We start from the raw sequence: 24,539 nt of genomic DNA, 5'->3' as shown, positions 1-24,539 counted from the left end.
CATCTCAAGAAGCTGGGACAAGTTGCACGTGTGCTATCATCTTAATACAAGCCACGCAAGTTCTTCAGTCGGCAACGCACGCGATCTGCCACAGTTGCTTCTCAGGGACGCAAGAGCCCGCTAGCTGAGGAAATTCCAGGCTGTATTCCTCACCCTTGGCAGTAGCGGCGATGACCAGTGCACATCGCCGAACGCGCTCTGATACCTCTTTGCAGTTCACAGTCAGCGCAGCTCCAGAGCCACTCAGGAAGGTGGGACAAGTTGCACGTGTTATCATCTTGGATACAAGCCACGCAAGGTCTTCAGTCGGCACCGCACGCGATCTGCCACAGTGGCTTCTCAGGGACGCAAGAGCCAGCTAGCTGAGGAAATTCCCTCTCGTATTCCTCACATTTGGCAATAGCGGCGATTACCAGTGTACATTGCCTGACGCGCTCTGCTACCTCTTTGCAGTTCACAGTCAGCGCAGCTACGCAGCATCTCAGGAAGCTGGGACAAGTTGTACGTGCTGTTATCTTGCACACAAGCTACGCAAGATCTACAGTTGGCAACGCACGCGATCTGCCACAGTGGCTTCTCAGGGACGCAAGAGCCAGCTAGCTGAGGAAATTCCCTGTCGTATTCCTCACACTTGGCAGTAGCGGCGATGAGCAGTGCACATTGCCTAACGCGCTCTGATACTTCTTTGCAGTTCACAGGTGGCGCAGCTACGGAGCATCTCAAGAAGCTGCGACAAGTTGCACGTGTGCTATCATCTTAATACAAGCCACGCAAGTTCTTCATTCGGCAACGCACGCGATCTGCCACAGTGGCTTCTCAGGGTCGCAAGAGCCAGCTAGCTGAGGAAATTCCCTGTCGTATTCCTCACATTTGGCAGTAGCAGCGATTACCAGTGCACATTGCCTGACGCGCTCTGCTACCTCTTTGCAGTTCACAGTCAGCGCAGCTACGCAGCATCTCAGGAAGCTGGGACAAGTTGTACGTGGTGTTATCTTGCACGCAAGCTACGCAAGATCTTCAGTTTGCAACGCACGTGACCTGCCGCAGTGGCTTCTCAGGGACGCAAGAGCAAGCTGCCTGTGGAAATTCCCTGTCCTATTCCTTACACTTAGCAGTAGCGGTGATGACCAGTGCACATTGCCTAACGCGCTCTGATACCTCTTTGCAGTTCACAGTCAGCGCAGCTACGGAGCATCTCAGGAAGCTGAGACAAGTTGCACGTGTGCTATCATCTTAATACAAGCCACGCAAGGTCTTCAGTCGGCAACGTACGCGATCTCCCGCAGTGGCTTTTCAGGGACGCAAGAGCCAGCTATCTGAGGAAATTCCCTGTCGTATTCGTCACACTTGGCAGTAGCGGCGATGACCAGTGCACGTTGCCTAAGCCTAACGCGCTCTACAACCTCTTTGCAGTTCACAGTCAGCCCATCTACAGAGCAACTCAGGAAGGTGGGACAAGTTGCACGTGCTATCATCTTGGATACAAGCCACGCAAGGTCTTCAGTCGGCACCGCACGCGATCTGCCACAGTGGCTTCTCAGGGACGCAAGAGCCAGCTAGCTGAGGATATTCCCTCTCGTATTCCTCACATTTGGCAGTAGCGGCGATTACCAGTGTACATTGCCTAACGAGCTCTGATACCTCTTTGCAGTTCACAGTCAGCGCCGCTACGGAGCATCTCAGGAAACTGGGACAAGTTGCACGTGTGCTATTATCTTAATACAAGACACGCAAGGTCTTCAGTCGGCAACGCACGCGATCTGCCGCAGTGGCTTCTCAGGGTCGCAAGAGCCAGCTAGCTGAGGAAATTCCCTGTCGTATTCCTCACATTTGGCAGCAGCAGCGATTACCAGTGCACATTGCCTGACGCGCTCTGCTACCTCTTTGCAGTTCACAGTCAGCGCAGCTACGCAGCATGTCAGGAAGCTGGGAGAAGTTGCTCGTGCTATCATCTTAAATGGAAGCCACCCAAGGTCTTCAGGCAGCAACGTACGCGATATGCCGCAGCGGTTTCTCAGCGACGCAAGAGCAGTCTATATGAGGAAACTCCCTGTCGTATTCCTCACACTTGGCAGTAGCGGCGATGACCAGTGCACATTGCCTAACGCGCTCTGCTACCTCTTCGCAGCTCAGAGTCAGCGCAGCTACGCAGCATCTCAGGAAGCTGGAACAAGTTGCACTTGCTATGATCTTGGATACAAGCCACGCAAGGTCATTGCCCAGGAAAGTGAGAAGAGCCGAAAAGAAACAAGGGGGACTCAGTGCATGCCACGTGACGTTGACGTGTGCATGATCCCGCCTACGATTTTATTGGGCCTATTTAAGGGACCCCGCAATGTACTCATTATCATCTCTCATTCTCTTCCTCTTATCCTTCACCAACCTTTGAATAAAAAGTGCAAGTTTCGCTCTAGAAATCGTCTCGTCCTCGCCTGGTCGCCATGGTCTACCGGACGCCTGCAGCCCACCGACAACGCCACGCTACCCAATAGGAACGCCGGTCGAGCTTCGAGAAACAGGATTCGCCACAAGGGCAAACTTCAAGATGCACCGACGAAAGACTAAAGGAACATAGACTTAGCATCGAGCAGGCGAACAGGAATCTAGGTATCCACGTCAGAGACTGCCCTTCTAAAGCTTGTGCCGCAGAATGCAGATGCTGTGAAGTGCTGAAAAACACAATGACCAGCTGGTTCGGGAGATAATTCAGGCAGCAGAGATTGCTACACTTTGTGACCAATGCGTTAGCACGCCGTCGTTGTCACTAACAAAAAAGGAACTTGAGCTTTTGCACGCACAATCATTATCTTAATTGCCAAGAAGTGGCTGTTTCACATGATGTGCAAATAGGTGGCTGTGACACGTGTGAACAAAGGTATAAGAAGCCGTGTTTCGTTCAAATAAGCGTTGTTTGAAGTCAGTGCTTGTGGTGTCGTCTTCTCGACTCGTGTCCCGTATATGTTTTGCGCTGTTAATACATCGATGGAAAATCAACAAGCCCAAGCTGCTATTCCAAACCCAAATGACAGCGTTATCTTGTAGACCGCTCCCGTCGTACAGTCAATAATTCTTTTGTTGTGGTTTGTTGTGCATGAATTGCGAGTGTTCCTTTCTCTGGCTATTGCTTTTAGTTTCGCACACAATCCCTTTAGCTTTTGCGCTGCCGTCAGGATCATTCTAACATCATACCTAGCAGCTACTTTTTTCAGTCGGCGTGATGCTGTGTGCTTGAAGGGCATGGTTATGAAAGGTTTGGCCCTCGTATCTTCATTGGGACCTTGTTTACCAGAGCTTCCTTGCAGCAAACCATCCATGATGAAAGCGATGAAGTGATGCTGGCATTTATTCCTCTTCAGGCGCTCGTTCTGCATCCGAACACTGATATCCACAGTGGTTCTCGTGACTTCCATGTAGCCTCCAGAAGGCACGCAATAGCAACGTTTCTCTTCCCTAGCTTTGAGCGCCCCGAGTCATATAGCAAAATTCTTTTTTCGCTTCTCATCTTGCAAGCCCATGCATTTGTGCTATTTGTGAAAAATAAATTCAAGTCTAAAAATTGAAGGGTATCCTAGCTCGGCAGTTCGCACCTTAGCTGCAGCCCGCTCTGTTGATTGTGAAACAGCCTGAGCGCCTCGTCCTTACATCATCATCGCCAGCCTGGCTACGCTCACTGCAGGGCAAAGGCCTCTCCCATACTTCTCCAACTAATCCGCTAATGTGTTAATTGTGAGCATGCTATCCCTGGAAACTTTTAATCTTATCCGCCCACGTAATTTTCTGCTGCCTCCTGCTACGCTTCACTTCTCTTGGAATCCAGACCGTAACCCTTAATGGCCATCGGGTATTTTCCCTCCTCATTGCATGCCCTGCCCATGCCAATTTCATTTTCTTGATTTCATCTAAGATGTCATTAACTCCGGCTTGTTCCTCACCCAATCTGGATTGTCACCCGCCGTGGTTGCTCAGTGGCTATGGTGTTGGGCTGCTGAGCACGAGGTTGCGGGATCGAATCCCGGTCACGGCGGCCGCATTTCGATGGGAGCGAAATGCGAAAACACCCGTGTACTTATGTTTAGGTGCACGTTAAAGAACCCAGATGGGCAAAATTTCCAGAGTCCTCCACTACGGCGTGCCTCATATTCAGAAAGTGGTTTTGGCCCGTAAAACCCCAAATTTTTTTTAAAAATCTGATTTGTTGTATATATATAGGAGGTTGTAGTCAAGTGCTGCACCAGGGTGGCCAATCCTGCTCTGATGAGGGAGTGCGTTACCGGTTCTAGACACCGGGACCAGGCCGCACTCCAGGTCTGTTTATACAATTTTATCAACACGCGGATTTTATTTAATCTATTGGAAATTGGCATGGCACCGGGTTTTGAGCAACGGTCCTCTTGCGCGTGAGGCGGATGCTCTACCATTTCATTTCATTTTATTACCTTAAAAACCCCTTGATAGGGGTATTACATAAGAGGTGGGAATACATTAGCGCATGATTTTCATAATACAGAACTGAACACGCAGACAACAACAAAAAACTACATGAGCTAAAGTGTTACATACGTCAGCGCAAATACATAGACCTAAATAATACAAACTAAATTTGCACGAGCATATAAATCTGTTAACACAAGTCCTTTTCATTGTGAAAAGTGCGCACTGACACTCTCCATGAACGTACCAGGGAAAATGATGGCGGCTATTTGGTGGGTCAGGTTGTTCCAATCTGTAGCGGCTTGGCAAAAGAACGAGGCGGAAACGATGACAGTGCGCATGTGAGGGCGGCCCACTTGAAAAGTGTGCCGTGTACGATGAGATTTTCGGGCTGCGGGGAGGATATAGGGTGGTTGATTAAGCGAGCTGTGATTAAACTTATGGAAAAGTGAAAGGGTTCCAGTGCGCCGGCGCGTACAAAGGGGAAGTAAATTCAATTTTTTTCTTTGAGTAAGATATGCTCTAGTCATATATATAATTATAAAGGATGAACCTTGCGGCGCGGTTTTGAACGGCTTCGAGTGCGTTGATGAGATATGTGGATTCCATATGGCGCATGCATATTCCACTTTCAGTCGGAATATACACTGGTAAGCCAGTGGTTTAACATGTTTGGGGGCACGTTTCAGTTGACGCTTGAGAAAACCCAGTGATTTGTTAGCAGATGAAATGATGTTACTGACGTGTATAAGCCAAGATAAGTCGTTAGATATAGTAACACCTAAGTACTTGTAAGACTGCGCAGCACACACGGGAATGTTATTAATTGTGTATTGGTAAGGAAATGGGTCGCGCCGACGAGAAAATACCATCAAGTTGCATTTCTGAGGATTAAGTTCCATTAACCACCGGTCGCACGATTGCTGTAAACAGTTAATGTCCTCCTGAAGTAAGTCTTGATTAGATGTGCTAGGAATTGTTCGATACATGACGCAGTCGTCTGCGAACAAACAAACGTTGCAAGACACGTGCAGGGGTAGGTTATTGATGTATATTAAGGAGAGTAGGAGTCCAAGAACAGATCCTTGTGGTACATCGGAAGTCACTGGTAGGTGGTTAGATGCACGGTTGTTAACTGTAACGAACCGAGATCGGTTTGTCAAGAACGCTTCAATCCACTGCAAAATGTCGGGGTGAATGTTCGCAAGAGAAAGGTTTAGTAGTAGACATTGGTATGGTACCTTGTCGAACGCTTTTGCTAAATCTAGAAATATCGCGTCTGTTTGGAGGTTAGAATCGAAATTGCTATGAATATCATACAGGAAAATGGCCAGTTGTGTTTCGCAGGAAAAGCCTTTGCGGAACCCATGCTGTCAAGAAAGAAAGTATTTGTTCGAGTCAAGAAATTTCATGATTTCTGTGCACATGACGTGTTCCATGAGCTTATAGGGCACACTCGTTAATGAAATGGGGCGATAATTAAGTGGGCAATTCCTGTCACTTTGTGGATGGGAACAACCCTCCCCACCTTCCAGTCATGTGGTATTTCACCAGTTGAAAGTGACTGCGAGAATAGCAAACACAGGAACACCGCGGTGACATGTTTAGTATTCTTTAAAAGTTTCTAATTAATGTTAACCACGCCGGCTGACGATGTGAGTTTGAGATTGTGAATTAACGATGAGATACCATCTGGGGAAAATGTAATGGTTGGCATTACGCTTGTTTCATTAGTACGCAAAGAAAAAGGGGACGTGGTAGGCTCTTCTGTAAATACAGAGACAACAGCTGCATTAAAAAGGTTCGCGCACTCTACATCGTCGACTGTTTCTACTCCTTCATTGGTAAGTGTTACACTGTGCCTTTCTTGATGGTTTATCGCGTGCCAGATTTTTTTTGTGTTATTGATGAAAAGTTTCCGAAGGTCATCACCAAAGAATGCATCTTTCGCCTTGCGAATCACTGATAGGTATGCGCGTTGAGCAGGGTAATATTTTTCCCATGCACACGTGTTTATCCTGCATTTTGTGCCACGATACATGCGTTTCTGTTTGTTTTCTAGTCTTTAACGAATTGTTAAACCATGGTTTTTGTTCATGCGTTCGAAAGGTGATTTTGGGTATGAACTGGTTCGCTAAGTTGTTTATTTTTTGTTTGAATATCTGCCAAGTTTCATGAAGCTGCAGTTATGAAACTTATCTTGGAAGGAAGGTAGAAAATTCTGTAAATGCTCACATATTTGCATCATAATTACCTTTGTCGTATAAGGGTATAGTTTCTGCCGCTTCTGCCACAGAGCTGGAGCAAAGCGCAGAGAAGCATGGGTGACCTTCTGATCACTAATTTCTCTAAGAAAGGTGATGGCCGACAAACTGTCTGGATGGTTGAGCAGTACTAAATCTAATATGTTTGCAGTGTCTTGGCTGACGCGCGTTGGCTCTAATATGAGTTGTGTCAGATTAAAGTTGAGGCAAACGTCGAGAAAATCTCTCGCCTCGTTTTGGCTTACTATGGAGGGTACTGTGTTGTGCCAATCAATGTCTGGTAAGTTAAAGTCTCCAAAAAGAAGAAGGTCGGCAATAGGATAGCGAGAGAAAACCACATTTGGTGCATTGTTTAGATTACGAGCGAAGTTGGCGCCATTGCGAGGGGGCCTGTAACATATCCCTATAATTATAGACTGTGGGGTGGCGTGGCATAGAATAAACAGTTTCCTAATACTGATGTGATGTTAATAGGAGAGCCCGATAACTGTTGGCTAACGGCAATAAGCGCACCTCCTCCTCTTGTCCCGGCACGATCTTTTCGAAAGACGCTGAAGTTTGGCAAATCAGCCAACACTTCCGAGTCATAGATTTCGTTACAAAGCCATGTTTCCGCGAGTACAAGAACGTTGCTGTTGGACGACAGCATGAGGTTAGACATGTGTTCTCGTTTTGGAATGAAGCTTCGTATGTTAGTATAAATCATTGAAAGGGAAACATGCGCTATAGGTTTCGTTCGAGGGGGATGCTTGTTTTTTGATGATGTGATGACCGCTATATTTATTTCACTGTTTGCGATGCGTCATCGAACACGTAGCGCTTAGAACCAATGAAAATAGTTTTAAGGCTCAAAGAAAATGGCACAGATTTGGCTTTCGCAAAGGAAACAAGTTGCTGCGGGCGTCCATAACTGCCGGGGCAACATCCTCACCCATGCTGAGATCAGTGCCCTTAAGTTTGCGCCCATTTCAGAGCACCATTTCTTTTTTCTTATATTGATTAAAGCTCTACGCCATCGCTGTTCATACCCATACCCATACCGTCCTTATAGCTCTCAGTAAATTTTTTTGCAGGTAGGCAGACAAGGAAGTCATCTGCGTACCAGAAGTACCTGGTTACCCCTAATTTTCTTAGCGGCTCTTTCAACCTCTGGTTTCCTTTGCCCTGGAACAGGGCAGATGATTCTTGCCCTGTGACTCCGCGAACAGTTTCACTGGAGAGTCCCCTTCCTGGTGTCTTGGCGTACCCTCTTGGCGAGCGGCTGGATATCGCGCGGTGAATGACTTAGGCAAACCAGACTGATGTCTATTTCTTCGCCCGTCGAGGTAAGCACTACCTGGTCGGCTTCTCTTGCGCAGCAGACTGAACAACGTTCCTGTAGCCCCGGTACCGTCCTATGGGAGATTTAATATCCTAACAGCTAGTACATACTTTTCTAAAGATATATGGGTCACCACAGAGGAGATCGCAATATGTTTTCGTTAATGAACTGGTCTCATGTTTTAACTATCCGTGGTATCACTCACGTTTCCCTCAAGTTGTTTTCGCTCAAAAACTATTGGACCGATTAAACGTTCACCTATGCGAGGTGGTCTTACTAAATTCCTCGGTTCCACATGCTAAAATTGAATTTGATTATATTTTTTTCCAAAATAGGGCTGAACATCTTTCCTATCAATACCTCAACACTATTCTGGAAGACCACCTTGCACGCCTCGATGCAAAGACCGTTATAGCAACAGATGCTTCCGTCTGTGAAGAAAAGCCAGGTGTGGGAATTGTATCAACAAATCTAAATTGGTCCTTTTCAATTCGGCTACCTTACTTTGTGCCTACCTTTCAGGCGGAATTACTGGCCATTCTCTCAGCTTTGCGCAAATTACCGCCATCCCTGTGATAACCCATATTCTTAACTGGTTGCGTGTCTGTTCTTCACTAAGCGCCCCCAAACTGTCAAATTCATTAAAAGCTTCTCCCAAGACGCTTACGTCTGGTTCGTTTAATTCGGGTGTCAGGTCATAAAAGACTAGCCTTAAACGAATATGCAGACACACTCGTAGTAGCATACCAGAATGATCCTATAATGCCCATTTTACCTTCGTCAGCTTTCATCACTGTGGCGCGATTCAGAAAATATACTAGTACAAATAAGTTCGCGCAATCTTCATTGCCAACATGTGATTTCCCACATCTCAGTTTTCCTTCGAGCAGCAAATGGTGCACCTCTAGAAAAACTCAACTAACGATTACAAGACTACGGTGCCGAGTCCCCCCACTGAACTTTTACCTCCACGGGTCTGGTCTGGCTATATTGCCCTTGTGCCTTTTATGCAATGAGTATGAATCTCTGCAACACTTCTTTGTGACATGCCGCCATTTCTTTATTTAACGGAAAATGTTTTTAGAAGAACCCTTACAAAAGCTTGGCTTGAATTTGACTCTTCCTGCAAATCTTTCCTTTGGGGCTACCGTAGTGGGTTACAGCCACAGGAACGTTTGTGGAGCCATCCGGATCTTTCTGCGTGAGGCAAAACTACTTGCAAGTTAGAATTCTTCTAAATACTTATAATGTTCACACAAAATATCTAGATAACTAATTATTCATACCTGTAACAATAGACACTTTAAATACCATTTGCAAGATACTTATTTCATTTCAGAACAACATTCATTTCGGCTAGATGGCGCATACTTGAATTAGGAAGGAACAGCACCAACTGGCGCTGTTCTTTCCTAATTCAAGTTATTTCATTTCACCCTAATTTATTTCCAAAAAATTATAACAGGTCGTTCGCCGCCCGATTCATGGCCAATCCCCCAGAATGGGTTGCGCCATTTCACTAGGAAACCAGAACAAGCACTCGCGTCCCCGTCTTTTGCGGCGCTCAAATATGCAAGCCTACATGTCACATTGCGTAGCACGTGTGATGTGAGAGCAGCTACACACGCCACTTTCTTTACGACAAATACGCACAAATGAAGTGGACGGATTTATGCAGTTGCATGCTCTGCGAAAGCTTCGATTCGCATAGAATCAATTATGGCTTCGTAACCTGCACAATTTCTTAAATGCTACACGTGACTTGAACGCAGTTACAATAAGCTAATGCTTGGCTCACTGTGAAGACACTTTGGGCCAGCAATCACTTGTGTGAAGTGGGTCATCTAATTAAGTGGTGTCTTAACGAAATGCGGTAATGTAAGACATAAAATTCGCTCGAACGGTGTGGTATTTGGAGCTCAATAATGAATATTAGGTCAACACAGCGAAATTACAGAGCTATGACGCACATCAGAAAGAACGTCGGATCTTTGTATGATACAGCCTCAGCGTGAATAAACATTTTCCTCTCGAGTTTGCGCAGCGCATGTTGCAACTGAAAGAGGGGCAAAGGGGAACACCTCATCGATGGGACCGCGAAAATATTCTTGCAAAAGCGTACCTTCATTATTTCAGTGTGGTGTGTGAATATCAGGCAAAAAAGTAAAGGTAAAGGTAAAATTTTACACTTAGTACCAGAATCCAAGCGTCGGTGCATGAATGTCACATGCCCGATAACAAAGTGTATTTCAGCCACTTTCGTCCAGTTGAAGTTCTCCTCGTAACTTGTTATGCCCAGCATTTGCTTCCCTTCAATTAGGCTGTGCCTCCTCGCCCCGCTCCCCACCCAGTGTTTACATTGTGCAGATTACCTTGTCGACGCGGTCCAAATTCATGCCCTGGCGAATAATTGGTGCGAGAACATTTGCTTGTTCTTCTTTGCTAGCTTATGAAGCATCGTATTAAGCAAGGGCAGCTTTTTTTTAAGACGACGGTTTACGCACGCGACTTTATGCAGCTGGTGTGTAGCGTCTCTTACGGAACAGTCAAGCCACTCGACCTTCTTAATATATAACGTCTGCTGGCGTCACAGTTGGAAATGCGATGCCCAATCTAACTTGTAGTGACGTTTTGCAATATGACGGCAATTTTCCGGGATTTGACAAGCGTTTGTGCTAATTGGTGGAAGCCGTCTATGAGATTCCTGGGAATGGTTCGGGTGCGCCTGCAGCTGTCATGTACCTTGCGGAAAACAAAATTTCGGTTTACGAGGAAAGTTGTGATTACCTTGCGCGAAAATTCTCTGGTGCGTTGCAAGTGGAGTGCAGGATACATGCTTCAAGATACGTGTCTCTATACTGTTACATAATGATATGATGAGAAAGTTCCATGCAGAAGGTGGATTGAAATGACACCGGGAAGAGCATCTATAGGAGAGGCATTCGTGCTGCGAGATATAATATGCGCGATAAACAGCGCCTCAGAGATACGTACACTGAAGTGCTTTTTTGTTTACATGACTAGGGCCATAGTGGCGAATATCCAACGAAATGCTTTTTTTTTCCAGGTTACAGTGGATGGTATAATTATGATATCAAAACGCTTAAAGAAATTCATCGACTGGAAAAATTTATCAGTAATGTGGGTGAAGAACTACTTGTTCGGTGCCTTAATGGCAGGCAGTCTGGTTACGGAAGCACACTGCGTCACCACAGAATACCAAAAAGTGTGGGACCCAGCTGTGAGTAAGCTTCGCCTGCATGAGCTATCCCTCCAATTCCAATAACTAGAGAGCAGTGGTGTAGCCAGAAATTTCGTTCGAGGGGAGGGGGGGGGGTGCTCACGTTGCAGCTTGGCCTCCTCCTTATTGAATTTGCGGAGGGATCAAATGGCTGAATAATAACTGCCTTGCCATTTCCAAGGATGCTGGAAACGAATTCTTGAACGCTACGTAATGTCCAAACAAGTACAATATATATCTTTTTATAAAAGAATATACTCGTATGTCCCTAAATTGTGCCCGAAATAACTTATATCAGTGGTTCCAGCTTTTTGTCTGTTTAATAAGTAAATAAAATATCACATGAACTTTAGAACTATATTAGTTCGAAACCAGCAAAGCAGTGCATGTCGCTGGTATAAAAATTGTAAAGGCCATTGAATGAACAAGTTTAGGACAAATATTTTAATGAAACTTTGTCATCCAAGAACCTTGTTTGCATTTTTGTACATAGGCAACCGCCAAGGAAAAATCTGAATGACGCTGTCCTTTGTTCCAATGTATTTCGCAGGAGCAGCTGTCACCGGTCGTGTATTGTATGGCACCGAAATTATAGTCGCAAAAAAGAGCACATATAAAACGCAGGAGTTGTGCAAAATATACGAGGGTGAGTCAAATGAAAGTGAGCCAATGCGAATATATGACAAACGAAGTACTTTATTTAAAACTAGTCTCCACCAGCATTTACACATTTGTCCCACTGACTAGAGTCGCGTCATTCCCGTCTCATAAAACTCCTTGGGCTGCAGCTTCAAAGTCTGTAACCGACTCTTTTACGACATCGTCCGACAAGAATCTGGCTCCCTTGGGCTGTTTTTTTTTCAATTGCCCCAAAATGTAGAAGCTGCAAGGCGACATATCTGGCCTGTTTGGCGGTTGTTCCCACTTGAACTTGTCCACTTTTGTGTTAACCACATCAGCGACGTGGGAACGGGCGTTGTCGAGGAGCAAGATGACCCCATTCGTAAATTTTCCACGTCGTTTGTTCTTGATTGTGACACGCAGCCGATCCGGCATTTCACCATATCGGAAACGATTGATAGCCTCTCCAGATTTAGCAAATTTGATCAGTAATGGCCTCTGACGACCGAAAAAGAAAGTCAACGACACCTTCCCGGCGGAAATGACAGCATTTGCTTTCTTTGGGGCTGCTGAATTCGAAGTTTGCCCCAACGCTTCACAATGGCCAATGAAATGCAATGTTCACCGTACACGGCAGTCATACGGCAACTCATTTTTTTTTTTGCGGAACATCTTTAGCAGTCGAAAACCTCACGACACCTTTTGGAGCGTCCATTACGTCACACAACCATGTTCAACCCATTGTATGAGAGCATTAAAGAACATTTATCGTCACACCTGACTGTCACTTTTGTAAATGAGAGATGCCTGTGTGCTAAGCGCATGCCTGGCACATAAAAACCGAACCGTTATTGTGCGGAGTGGGTTGTCTCAATTTCATTTGACTCGCCCTCGTACACCAGAAAGGCGAAGATACAAGGGAATATAAAAATGCGAAGATACGGCTTGAGAAAGAGCAAAAAAGTGCCACTGGAAACAAAGTTCACTGCACGTATACACAAAACCACGGAAGAAGATATTTAAATGTACCTATAAGTCTCCAATAAATCAAGGTATCTAAGAAAAAGTCACTGTATATAATCCGTCAAACAAGGCAAATAAAGATGTCGCGCAAACACAGATTTACAGATGACAGAATCCTAGCCCCCCACCCCTCCCCTCCACCGATGGATCGTGCGCGATGGAAGGTGGCGCGCTTGCTCCCCGCTTTCCTCTCTTGTGCACACAACACTGAGCACTGTTGGAATCTCAGCGTTGACACCCGTTGTTGCAATTGCACCGCTGGCACGAGTTGTTGCAAATGGGTCGCAAGCCCCAAGGGTGGCGTTGGCCTGGCGGCCTGGGGCACAACTGGAAGCATCCGAAGGTCCCGGCAAAGCATGAGTCGACTGGTAACAGAACAACTTGTTTATTCTAGCATCGCAAAAGAGCGGGCGGTCAGGTCGACCGAAGTGGAGAGATGGGAGGCACGCTACTCCACGGAAGAAATCGGAGCCTCTCTCTTGGCGTCCGGGGGCAGCTGCTTTTATACTCTCGCAGTTGAGGGCAAGAGGAACGTCTCGTCAGAGGCGCACGTGACGGGGCACGGACACGCTGAGAGACAGGTTGAGACGAGTGTAGTGACGCATCCGCCGGGCCGGCGCCGGTCAGACCTCCTCGCTTCACACTTGGGGGTCTCCTCTCCCCGGCTGCCGCGCTTTAACAAGCGTGGGCACCAACATGCACACACACACACACACACACACTTGAAGACACGTGGCATTGAAATATGCCTGGACGCGCTTGGCGGGGAGGTTTATCGGCGGCGCTGAACGGGCCAAAATGTCCGCCGCTTTGAACGAAGCCCCGGCATCCGTTGCATTCGCGCCGGCTATACCGCGCGTCGTAGGCGAAACGTAACAGACCGCCCCGCCGGGGGAAGGAGATCCCGATGGTCAGGGGACTGCATCCGCTGTCCGGAGGGATGTCGCTCGATGATGCTCATGACCGAAGTCCGGCGTCCTTCGGCGTTTCTTGAGCGCAGCGCACAGAGAAGGCCTCGTTCTCTCGTTCAGGTTCACACAGGACACTGCAAAGTGACTTCGGAAGAGTTGACATTTTTGTTCTCGTTCCCGGCAAGCGTTAGAACTACGCCGAAACTCAACCACTCAGTCAGCAAGCACGAAACAACCCTCACCAAGTCCTGCCAGGCTGTTTCCCCTTTTATACCACTGCCTAGTTCCTTACAGTAGTCTAGCAGCACTCAGAACGCGTCCACAAATTGGAAAATTGCACTAGAAAGCACGTCATCACTTTGAAACACTAAACAAAAGCAATATGTTAAAAATCCTGCCTCAGGAAGAAAAACATCAGTAACAAACAACTCTGAGGCTGATTCCTACGTTAGGGGCTTCGACTTAAGCCATCGGCGTTACCGTTGAGACTCCCCTTTTTGTAACGCACCTCAAAGGAATATTGTTGCAAAGCGAGGCTCCAGCGCAGGAGGCGGCCATTTGTGGAAGAGATGGTCTGCAGCCATTGGAGAGGGCAGTGATCCGTCTCGAAGCATGCGAAGCGGAGAACGCAGCGAGCGACCGTACACTAGCTCAGCTGGCGAAAACCCCGTAGCCGTATGCGGCGCGGTCCTCAATGCAAACATCATCCCAGGCAGACACAGCTCCCAGTCAGTTTGTTGTTCAAACCACAATGCTCTCAACACGCGCTTCATGACGGAGTGGAGCTTCTCAACGGAATTCGACATTTTGTGGTACACTCAGCTGTCTAACAGCTTTACCCCACACCTTTCGAGAAAGGCTGTCGTCAAAGGGCTAGCAAACACTGTGTCCTGATCTGATTGGATTTCCGCAGGAAAACCAACTCGCGCAAATATCGACAGTAGTGCATTGACTATCTCAACTGAGCTGAGTTCTTTAAGCGGCACTGCTTCAGGGAACTTTGTCGCTGGGCAGATCACAGTCAACATGTGTCTGTGCCCCGTGGTTGTTACCGGCAGAGGTCCCACTGTATCAATAACGAGCCGTCTAAAAGGCTCCGTAATGATAGGTACCAACTTCAACGGCGCCCTCGATTTGTCCCCTGGTTTGCCCACCCGCTGACAGGTGTCACATATCCTCACAAAGTGGTCTGCGTCCCGAAAACACCCTGGCCAATAGTACTCTTGCAAGAGACGGTCCTTAGTTTTCTTAACTCCTAGGTGTCCGGACCACGAACCCCCATGCGACAAGCGCAACAGATCCTGACGGTAGCACTGAGGCATGATCAGCTGATCGAACTCCACTCCCCTACAGTCTAGATACTTCCGGTACAGGACCCAACCTCTTTCCACAAAATGAGCATTTTTCTTGGCGATATCTTCCTTGACATTGCAGCGTATGTTTTCTAGGCTGCCATCCTTTTTTTACTCGGCTATCAAAGCCGACCGGCTGACTTTTAGCAACCTATTAAGTCCGTCTGACGTAGGTGCGATGAGCAAATCTGCAGATAACTCTTCCAACTTTCCCGTGTCGGGCATTTCCTCTCCAGTATCTGGTGCCTTCAACGCTACAGGCTTAATTTTGTTCAGTTCGGACGTGCTCTGAATATCAGCTTGCTGCGCCTCTGACCCGTTTTCATTGTTCGACAACGTCGGCCCCGCAACTACCGCCTTTGCAGCGAGCTCCCGAACCTTCGATCTGGTTAAGGCCTGAATGCTAGCCTCACCAAACAAAAGCCCCTTCTCGCGCAGGAGGTGATCGGACCTGTTCGAAAATAGGTACGGGTACTGGGGGGGCAGCATAGATGACACTGCGGCCTCCGTCTCAAGCGCTCCGAAAGGTCCTTCAATAAGCACTTTTGCTACGGGCAGACACACGCTATGAGCTTCCACGGCTTGCTTGATCCATGCGCACTCGCCCGTGAACATATCGGGTTCTACGTAGGAGGGCTGAACTACATCCAATGTAGCTGCGGAATCGCGAAGCACTCGGCACTCTTTCCCGTTCACGAGGAGGTCTCGCATGTAAGGCTCGAGAAGCTTCATGTTCTCGTCAGTGCTGCATAACGACAAAAACACGACTTTTGTTTATGTTTCTGGACACCGCGCCGAAAAGTGACCCGGCTTCTGACACGTATAACACACGCGCGCTTGCCTCATCTCGAACCGTTTTCTGCGTTCGGCTTCGGCTGCCGCCGTCTCCTTAGGTTCGGTCGGACTGCTTTCACTCGCATCCGCACTACGTGTGTTCCCCCTTGCTCTCATGTGTGTGAACTTCGGCCTCTCAAACTTCGAGCCAAATTCACCCTTTTGACCGTCCTTAGCTCCGCGAGCCCGACGCGTCACAAACTCCTCGGCTAGCTCAGCGGCTTTAGCCACTGTACTAACGTCTGGCCTATCCAAGACCCAGTACCGCACGTTCTCAGGTAACCGACTATAAAACTGTTCTAACCCGAAACACTGCAGAACTTTCTCGTGGTCACCAAACGCTTTCTCTTCTTTGAGCCACTCCTGCACGTTTGACATAAGCCTATAGGCAAACTCTGTATATGACTCACTTCTGCCTTTCTCATTTTCCCGAAACTTCCGACGGAACGCCTCCGCTGACAGCCTGTACTTTTTTAGCAGACTCGATTTCACTTTGTCGAAATCCTCTGCCTCCTCTCTCTTCAAGCGAGCGACTACGTCGGCCGCCTCGCCGGGTAACGAAGTGAGCAAGCGCTGTGGCCACGTTTCCCGATAGAACCCCTGCTTCTCGCACGTTCGCTCAAAGTTAACCAGGAACAACCAATGCCCTCTCCAAGCTTAAACGGCCGCATCAGGCCAGTCATTTTGAACAATACTCGTTCTCCTGCACCATGTGCCTGACTTCCATTACGAGCGCGTTCCATCTCAATCTCGAGACGCTTCATTTCCAAGGCGTGTTGACGGTCGCGCTCTTTTTCTTTGTGTTGTTGCTCTCGCTCTTTCGGTTCTTTAAGTTCGCGCTCCTGTTTCTCTTTCTGTTCTTTAAGTTCGCGCTCCTGTCTTTTTGCCGTCTCCCTCTCCTCGTGGTCTCAAGGCATTCCGACAGCTCGTCATCCTCAGCTTCTAACTCAAGAATAGCCCTTAGCAGTTCTGGTTTTCTGAGTTTGTCTGAGACATCCAGACCCAACTCTCTTGCAAGCTCCAGCAATTTCGGTTCGCGCAACGACTTCCAATCCATGGCTACTCTGAATGCTGCTTTCTCTACTGACTACTATTGTCTTGCCGCAAACTAACCCGGCAGCAACGACAACCACAATTACCAGCTCTGTTTCTGACACTAACAAAAGCCTGGCAAAACTCAGAAGAAGAAAGTCCCGCACTCACCAAACCTCGCAGCCAAGAATTCAGTGCAGTCGTTCAGCTGCAGGCAACCAGTCATCACACAGGGCTCGTTGCACTGCTCCCGGATGGTCGTTGTGCTGCTCAGCATACAGTCAACCGCACATCTTCGCTGCTGGCCTCCATTGTCGCGATCCCACCGCTGCCACCAGTTGTTGGAATCTCAGCGCTGACACCCGTTGTTGCAATTGCACCGCTGGCACGAGCTGTTGCAAATGGGTCGCAAGCCCCAAGGGTAGCGTTTGCCTGGCGGCCTGGGGCACAAATGGAAGCATCCGAAGGTCTCGGCAAAGCATGAGTCTACTGGTAACAGAACAAATTGTTTATTCTAGCATCGCAAAAGAGCGGGCGGTCAGGTCGACCGAAGTGGAGAGACGGGAGAGCACGCTACTCAACGGAAGAAATCGGAGCCTCTTTCTTGGCGTCCGGGGGCAGCTGCTTTTATACTCTCGCAATTGAGGGCAAGAAGGAACGTCTCGTCAGAGGCGCACGTGACGGGGCACGGATACGCTGAGAGACAGGTTGAGACGAGTGTAGTGACGCATCCGCCGGGCCGGCGCCGGTCAGACCTCCTCGCTTCACACTTGGGGAGCTCCTCTCCCCGGCTGCCGCGCTTTGACAAGCGTGGGCACCAACATGCACACACACACACGCACACTTGAAGACACGTGGCATTGAAACATGCCTGGACGCGCTTGGCGGGGAGGCGTATCGGCGGCGCTGAACGGGCCAAAATGTCCGTCGCTTTGAACGAAGCCCCGGCGTCCGTTGCATCCACGCCGGCTATACCGCGCGTCGTAGGCGAAACGTAACAGCACCAATCGTCGGCTCGCCCCCGCCCCCCTACGCTTCACTCACATATACAGCATGCGGCGCGCGTTGCCGATGTTGTCGCCCTTGGACTTCTTACGGAACGTGATGGTGACAGAAGGAATGCGCCAGTAGTGTGCATACAATTGGCACCACAATAATATAAGAAGAGTAGCCGGCAACTGAAGCGTCCCGTAGCCCATTGCATTCGGTAAAAGAAGTAACAAAATCGAAATTTCACCATGCGAGAATTAGCTGCGCTGCAACAATGTCTGTTTTCTTTTACAAGGCGGGGCACCGAAATGAAAAAGAAAATGCAAATGAAATCATGTTGGCCACAATCAAATGCCTACTTTGCGCGCCTAATGTGGCTACCGAAGGAATATCGAATAAAATGCGAGACGCTTGCTGCACAGAGAACCATACGCATACTGCTTGGTATCATACACCGGAGAGACAAAACTTTCTGGTGAGGTTGCACTCACGTGAACGCGTTGCAATCCGTTGAGCCCCCACCGTGATGCCGGCCAACGACCATTGTTTATTTTTGTCGTCCGCTAGTCAGAAAGCGCCCGAAACTCTGCCAGGCGAAATGCGACTGGGCCACAGAAAAGCGAATCAACACCGAAGTGCGCCACACGGTAGTCGGGCCAGCATGGCTTGTTTTTGAGGTATTCGTATACCACTGCACAATGCACGATCAGTGCGAGTCGTGAAACGGATGAGACATCGTGAAGCACCAGCACACAGATATTAGGGACTACTATGCTGACGAAACTACCCCCGCCGGTGAACGCACAGCAGCGCACGCTTCCGATAACAGCAGAATACGAAACATATAACCATGCAACGGGCTAAGCTGCCGCGATGCCGACGGCCGCGCGGTGACAGTCGAAGGCGAGGGAGCTCACAGAGACGGCAAGAGGACAGGAGTAGAGAAAAGAGTCGAAAGGACACTGCCTCCTGGAAGGGCGCGCGCCAAGCGCGCCGATCTAGGAGGCCGTGCAAGGCAGGCGGAGTTGCTTCCCCGCCCTCCTGATGGATGGCGCCAATTGCCTCTGCCACCTAAAGCCCCTTGATAATTTGAAAGTAGCGACGCTCTCCTCCTCACGGTGCTTTCGTCCTCGATTCTCCTCGCCCGCTGGCTGCGCACGGCGCGCTTTTCCTCCTGGGCTCCCGCGGACGGGCCGCAGGATTCTATTGAGGCGTGCTATTTTGGGCCAGTTGCGCGCCCCAATAGGGTTGAAAATTTTTAGAAATGCTAATAACAGCATCGATAATGCTGGAGGCAACGTTTATGAGGAGGTTGGTTTTTTCTTGAAGCCGTATGAACGGGGTATACCGATGTAATGGGAGCTTTGAGGAGAGTTCTATACTCCAGACAATTTTTCTGCCACGTGATCAGATGATTTAATTCGTGCGTCTGATCTACTATTGCTTGTGACACATCCCTTTGTGTGTGGCTTATTAAGCGAAAGCCTTAGACCTCTGTTTCAAGGTCCCGTTGTGAGCTACAGAAAATATCACGTGACCGAAGGAAGGCGGAAAGCTAACCAAAGCATGTGCAGCCGCGTATAAGAGATGATTCATGATTAGCAAAGTAATGATTGATCAGTGATTGGATTAAGGTGAATTCGGGGGTATTAAGAAGGAATAAGGTGGATTAAAGTCGATGAAGGTGCATTAGGGTGACTGAAGGTGGATTAGGGTGCATAAAGTAGGACTAGGTTGGATTAAGGTAGATGAAGGTATATTAGGGTGGATGAAGGTGCGTTGAGGTGCATTAAGGACGATTATAGTGGATTAGGGTGGAATAAGAAGGATTAAGGTGCATTATTCTGTGTTATGTGGAAAGAGAGAAATAAAGAATATTATTATATTAAGCAGTATTATGGTGGGCTAGGGTGAACTAAAGTGAATGAAGGACGATAAGGAGGATTAGGGTGGACTAAGGTAGATGAATGTGGATTCAGGTGGATTAAGGTGAATTAAATACGATTGTAGTGGATTAGGGTGGATTAATGTGAATGAGGAAGCATTTGGGTTTATTAAGGAGGATTAAAGTGCATTAAGGAGAGTTAGAGTAGATTAAGGTCGATGAAGGTGGCTTAGGGTGCATTAAGGTGGACTTTCGTGGATTATGGTGGATTAAAGTGAATGACGGAGGATAAAGGTCGATGAATGTGGATTCGGTGGATTAATGTGCATTAGGAGGATAATGGTAGACTAATCGGTCTTAATACTCAATGAACCCTAATTCACCTTAGTCCACTCTAATCCACCTTAATCCAACCTAATACTCCCAATCCACCTGAATACAATCTAATCAAACTCCATCGCCCCTAATGCACCTTAGCCTACCCTATACGGTCTTATTCGTCCTTTATCAACCCTTATTCATCATAATCCGTCTTAATCTTCCTTCATCCGCCTTAATCCTTATTCATGCACCTTAATCCAACTTAATCCTTCTTAATAGTCCCAATCTACCGTAATCCACGCTAATCCACCTTTATCAAGCCTAATCCAGCTCCATGACCTCTAATCTACCTTAATCTACCCTAATCCGTCCCAATCGGCCTTAATCCTTCATTATCAACCCTAATTCACCTTAATTCACATTAATCAACCTTAACCTTCTTTTATCCACCTTAATCCTCCCTAATCCTTGTTCATGCACCCTAATCCACCGTAATCGGTCTCAATACCCTTTCATCAACCTTTCGCCTTAATCCACCATAATCCGCCTTAATCCACCTCCACCCACCCTAATCCTTCTTAATGCACTCTAATCCACCTTAATCTTCTTCAACACACTCTAATCAACCTTAATCCTCCCTAATCCACCTTATGTCAATCACTAATGATTAATTAACTTGGGTTATCATTCTCTTATACAGGGGTGAACATGTTTTGGGTCAGCTCTGGCCTTCCTTGGGTCACATGATACTTCCAGTTTACAACGCGACCTTGAAACATAGAGATCCAAAGGCTTTCGCCTTAAAACTTAAAAAAAAATTCGATGTTGACTAGCTAACGCTCATCACCTGCAACACCACGGGTATACTCGCCACTAATTTTTTCAGGGCGCAAAGCAGAATCTATAATGCTGCACTTCCGACTGAATAACAACAGTTAGCGACATGCGAGGTGATGGAGCCGCCCCAGAATATTAAGCATACTGAGGACAACCGCAACAAAAACGCTGGTGAGCAGGCCGGAAGAATGAAAAAAAAAATGCAGCATTACGGGATGTTTTGCTACGAGCTATAAGAAGGACGCCTCAGCTCGCAAACAACACTGTTGTTGGAACAAAGTTCTTTCGGCCAATGTCATGCAGCCACTGCTTCCTGCGCAAGCCGTCACGCTTTCCTTGTGGTATAATAAAAACGGCATAACCATCTTCAGGCTTCTTGCTGCACTTATATGCGCAACAGCCCGGCATAGCGCTAGCCCATATAGCAGGAAACATAGCGTATAACGTTCGCTACGCCGAGCTAAAGCGCCGAGCCAGCCGTGCTCAGGAGGAAAATGGCGTGAACGAAAAAGAAAAACACAAGCAAAACTCAAGATCCGCGCGTTTCCAAGGGCAACGGCAGGGAGACCAATCGTCGTGCAGGAAAACGGGGGCAAAACTCGTCGCCGCCGGGGAACGCGCCGGGGGCGAGGAGGAGGCGAGGAGGTCGCGCGGCGGCGGCAGAGTTCAAAGAGTGTCGCTACTTTTAAATTATCAAGGGGTTTTACTGCCACCTAAGGTCCCTGAACAAAACCTAAATGTAGCGACTTCCTCTGAACTTTGTCGCTATCTCTCTCGCCTACAGCGCCTCCGGAGATTTGACCCTCTTATTGGTAGAAGCGCTGCGGTCAAGTAATAGCGCGCGTTTTTTTGGTCGCTAGATGATGACGGCGTGATTCCCGAGTATCAAAATCGCGCTTTGGTTCGTTTCTGTCAGCGGAGTTTTGGCGGAGACCGTTTCGCTAGCGCTGGCGCCGTTTAGGCATTGCGGCGATGCCTAGGCTGTATTGTGCTTATAGGTGCAACCATCAAGGAGGTTAGGGGAAAAGACTGTTCATCGTTTCATCCCGTAGAAGCAACGCGGCTCGCCGAAAGATTCAGCAGCACAGGAACGGCCAGGCAAACTTTGAAAATGCGCGGGACCCGCGCATTTGTGAGGTAAGTGAGCGTTCATCACAAGTCCCTCGTATTTTTTCGGAACATTTGGTGAGAAGCGCAAGTGTCTGCAGCCTTTCTTCGAACTAAATAACGTTCCGCTTGGTTGTAGTTGGAAACGTTCACTCGCTACTGCGGAAGCCGTGCTTCATGTTGTCTCAGCCTCACCGTTCGCTCTTCTGGTTCGGCAGCCTTTATTATGATGTCGCGCACATTGCTTGGCGCACTCGTTTCGCTGTAGTTGAAAGCGTTGCTGGGCTCAGGCACGAAAGTTGCGCTTCATATGTTAATTTGGCCATGTTGTTCACGCTGTTTGCTGTGCAGGTCTGTCTCGAAATCAACGCGTACTGCCAGATGTTCTTTTTTTTTTAGTTGGAGTCTGCTGTCGAACTCTACACTAAAACGATGGTTGTCGTCGCTTAAGCCCCCGCTGTTCGTGCTAATCGCAGTACAGGTCTTGCTTCTTTGCGTCGTTTCCTAACGCAAACATGGTGTCAGAATTGGCGCCCACCTATCTGAGGCACCACGGCTCTCGGACGTCAGACTAGCCCTGAAACGAGGACGCCGTGGGCCCACTAAACAGTGCCAGACGCCGGACACGCCAACAGGTACCTTACAAGGAAATAGCAAGTAAGATCGCTTTGTTTCAAATTGCTCCACCCGAGCCCTTCAGCTTCGTAACACCCAACGACAGGCCTCCCTGGAAACAGTGATTTCTTCGCTTCCGAACTGCGTCTGGACTAGACGGGAAGCCAGAAGAGAGTCAAGTAGATGCATTGGTGTATCTAATGGGACATCAAGCCGAGGATATCTTCAAGACGTTCAAGCTTGTGCCTAGTTTGAGGTTGTACTGCGAGAGTACGAGACATAATTTGTTCCTCGACGGAACATCATTTAGGAAAGGGTCAAGTTTAACACCCGAACGCAACAAGACCGCGAATCCGTCGATGATTTTGTTAGTGCATGCACGCGCTTGCTTCCACGTGCGACTACGGGGAGCTGCAGGAGGATTTAATTCGAGATCGTCTCGTGGTGGGTCTCCAAGAATTTACGATCTAGAGAGCTCTGCAACTCGATCCGGGCCTAAAACTACAGAAATCATTGTTGGTGCCACGACAGCACGAGACCGTCAACCAACAGCAGGCAGAGATTCACCGCGTACGAGAACAGGAAGGTCACCAAGTACAGTCCCAGAGGAGTACGCGACAAGGTCGAAAGAACGAGCATCCGCCTGAAAGTGGAAACAACCTTCCCGAACCATGCGGCTGGTGCGGAAGAAACAGGCACAGTCGAGCGTCCTGTCGAGCGAAAGCTGCAGTCTGCAGAAAGTGCAACAAAAGAGGACACTTCGAGGCGGTTTGCCGATCAACCAGAGCTGTCAGGAACGTCGAAAACCGGACCGAGGAACCAGGCTTCCTCGGAGTTGCATTCCATTCATCCACTTACTGGTGGGAAGTTTCCGTTCTTGTTGAATTCTCGAATGTGGTATTTAAAATAGATTCTGGCGCGGACGAAACGGTCATTCGGGCGGAGCTCTTCACTCGCATCTTTCCCCCGGTTAAACTTCAACCAGCAAAGCGCCGGATTCAGGGACCTGATGGTAAATCCCTTGCCATATCTGGTATGGCTGCCATGAATACGACGTTTTCGAGAACGAGCAGCCGGGAGGACGTGTACGTATTTCAAGGCCTCCGGACCCCTCTTCTTGGGAAACCAGCGATAGAAAGGCTCTGGGAACTACCACAAATCAACGTAGTGAAGAAACTCGACCCCTAATCTGATTTTCCACAAGTGTTCCAGGGACTAGGGACCTTCAAAGAAGAGTATGACCTCAAGTTGAATCCGGAAGCAAAGCCTTTCGCGCTGTCGTCCCCACGTAGAGTCCCCCTGCCTTTGCTCGAAAAAACAAGACAAGAGCTCGAGCGGTTGCAAGCACTAGGCGTCATTTCTCCTGTCACCGAGCCTACTCCATGGTGCGCACCTATGGCTGTCGTTCTTAAACCCCCAAGCCCCAAGTGCTGTTAGAATCTGTGTTGACTTCACAGAACTCAACAGATACGTTCAACGAGAATGGCATCCCGTCCCAGCCGTCGAGTACACCATCGGAATGCTACGGGGAGCCAGCACGTTTTCGAAACTCGACGCGAACTCGGGTTTCTGGCAGATACCCCTGAGCGAAGGGAGCGAAAAATACACAACTTTTATCGCGCTGTTAGGACGATTTTATTGCAACCAACTTCCGTTCGGAATTCCGTCGGCCCCCAAACATTTTCTAAGACGAACGGGACAGGTTCCTTCAGGACAGGAGGGAGTCGTCTGCCACATGGACGATGTGATTATTT

General features: G+C 48.3%; 1 protein-coding gene across 11 annotated transcripts in view; it reads left to right on the top strand.

Annotated features, from left to right (window-relative positions):
- The window catches only part of LOC129384481 (uncharacterized), a 564,425-nt gene that overhangs the window by 370,970 nt on the left and 168,916 nt on the right, over positions 1 to 24,539 (top strand). For 10 of the 11 annotated variants that reach the window (XR_011890220.1, XR_011890217.1, XR_011890222.1 and 7 more), the window contains one exon: positions 11,084 to 11,257. The gene's annotated coding sequence lies outside the window, so the exon portion shown is untranslated. Of the gene's footprint in view, positions 1 to 11,083; positions 11,262 to 24,539 lie in introns of all 11 variants that reach the window. The other variant, XM_072284394.1, reaches the window with a different exon arrangement.

The sequence above is a fragment of the Dermacentor andersoni genome, chromosome 9 (genome assembly GCF_023375885.2).
Source record: "Dermacentor andersoni chromosome 9, qqDerAnde1_hic_scaffold, whole genome shotgun sequence".
In the NCBI taxonomy this organism is placed as follows: Eukaryota; Metazoa; Arthropoda; class Arachnida; order Ixodida; family Ixodidae; genus Dermacentor; species Dermacentor andersoni.
Note: the sequence above shows the minus strand (reverse complement) of the source record. Positions and strands in the feature narration are given on the sequence as shown.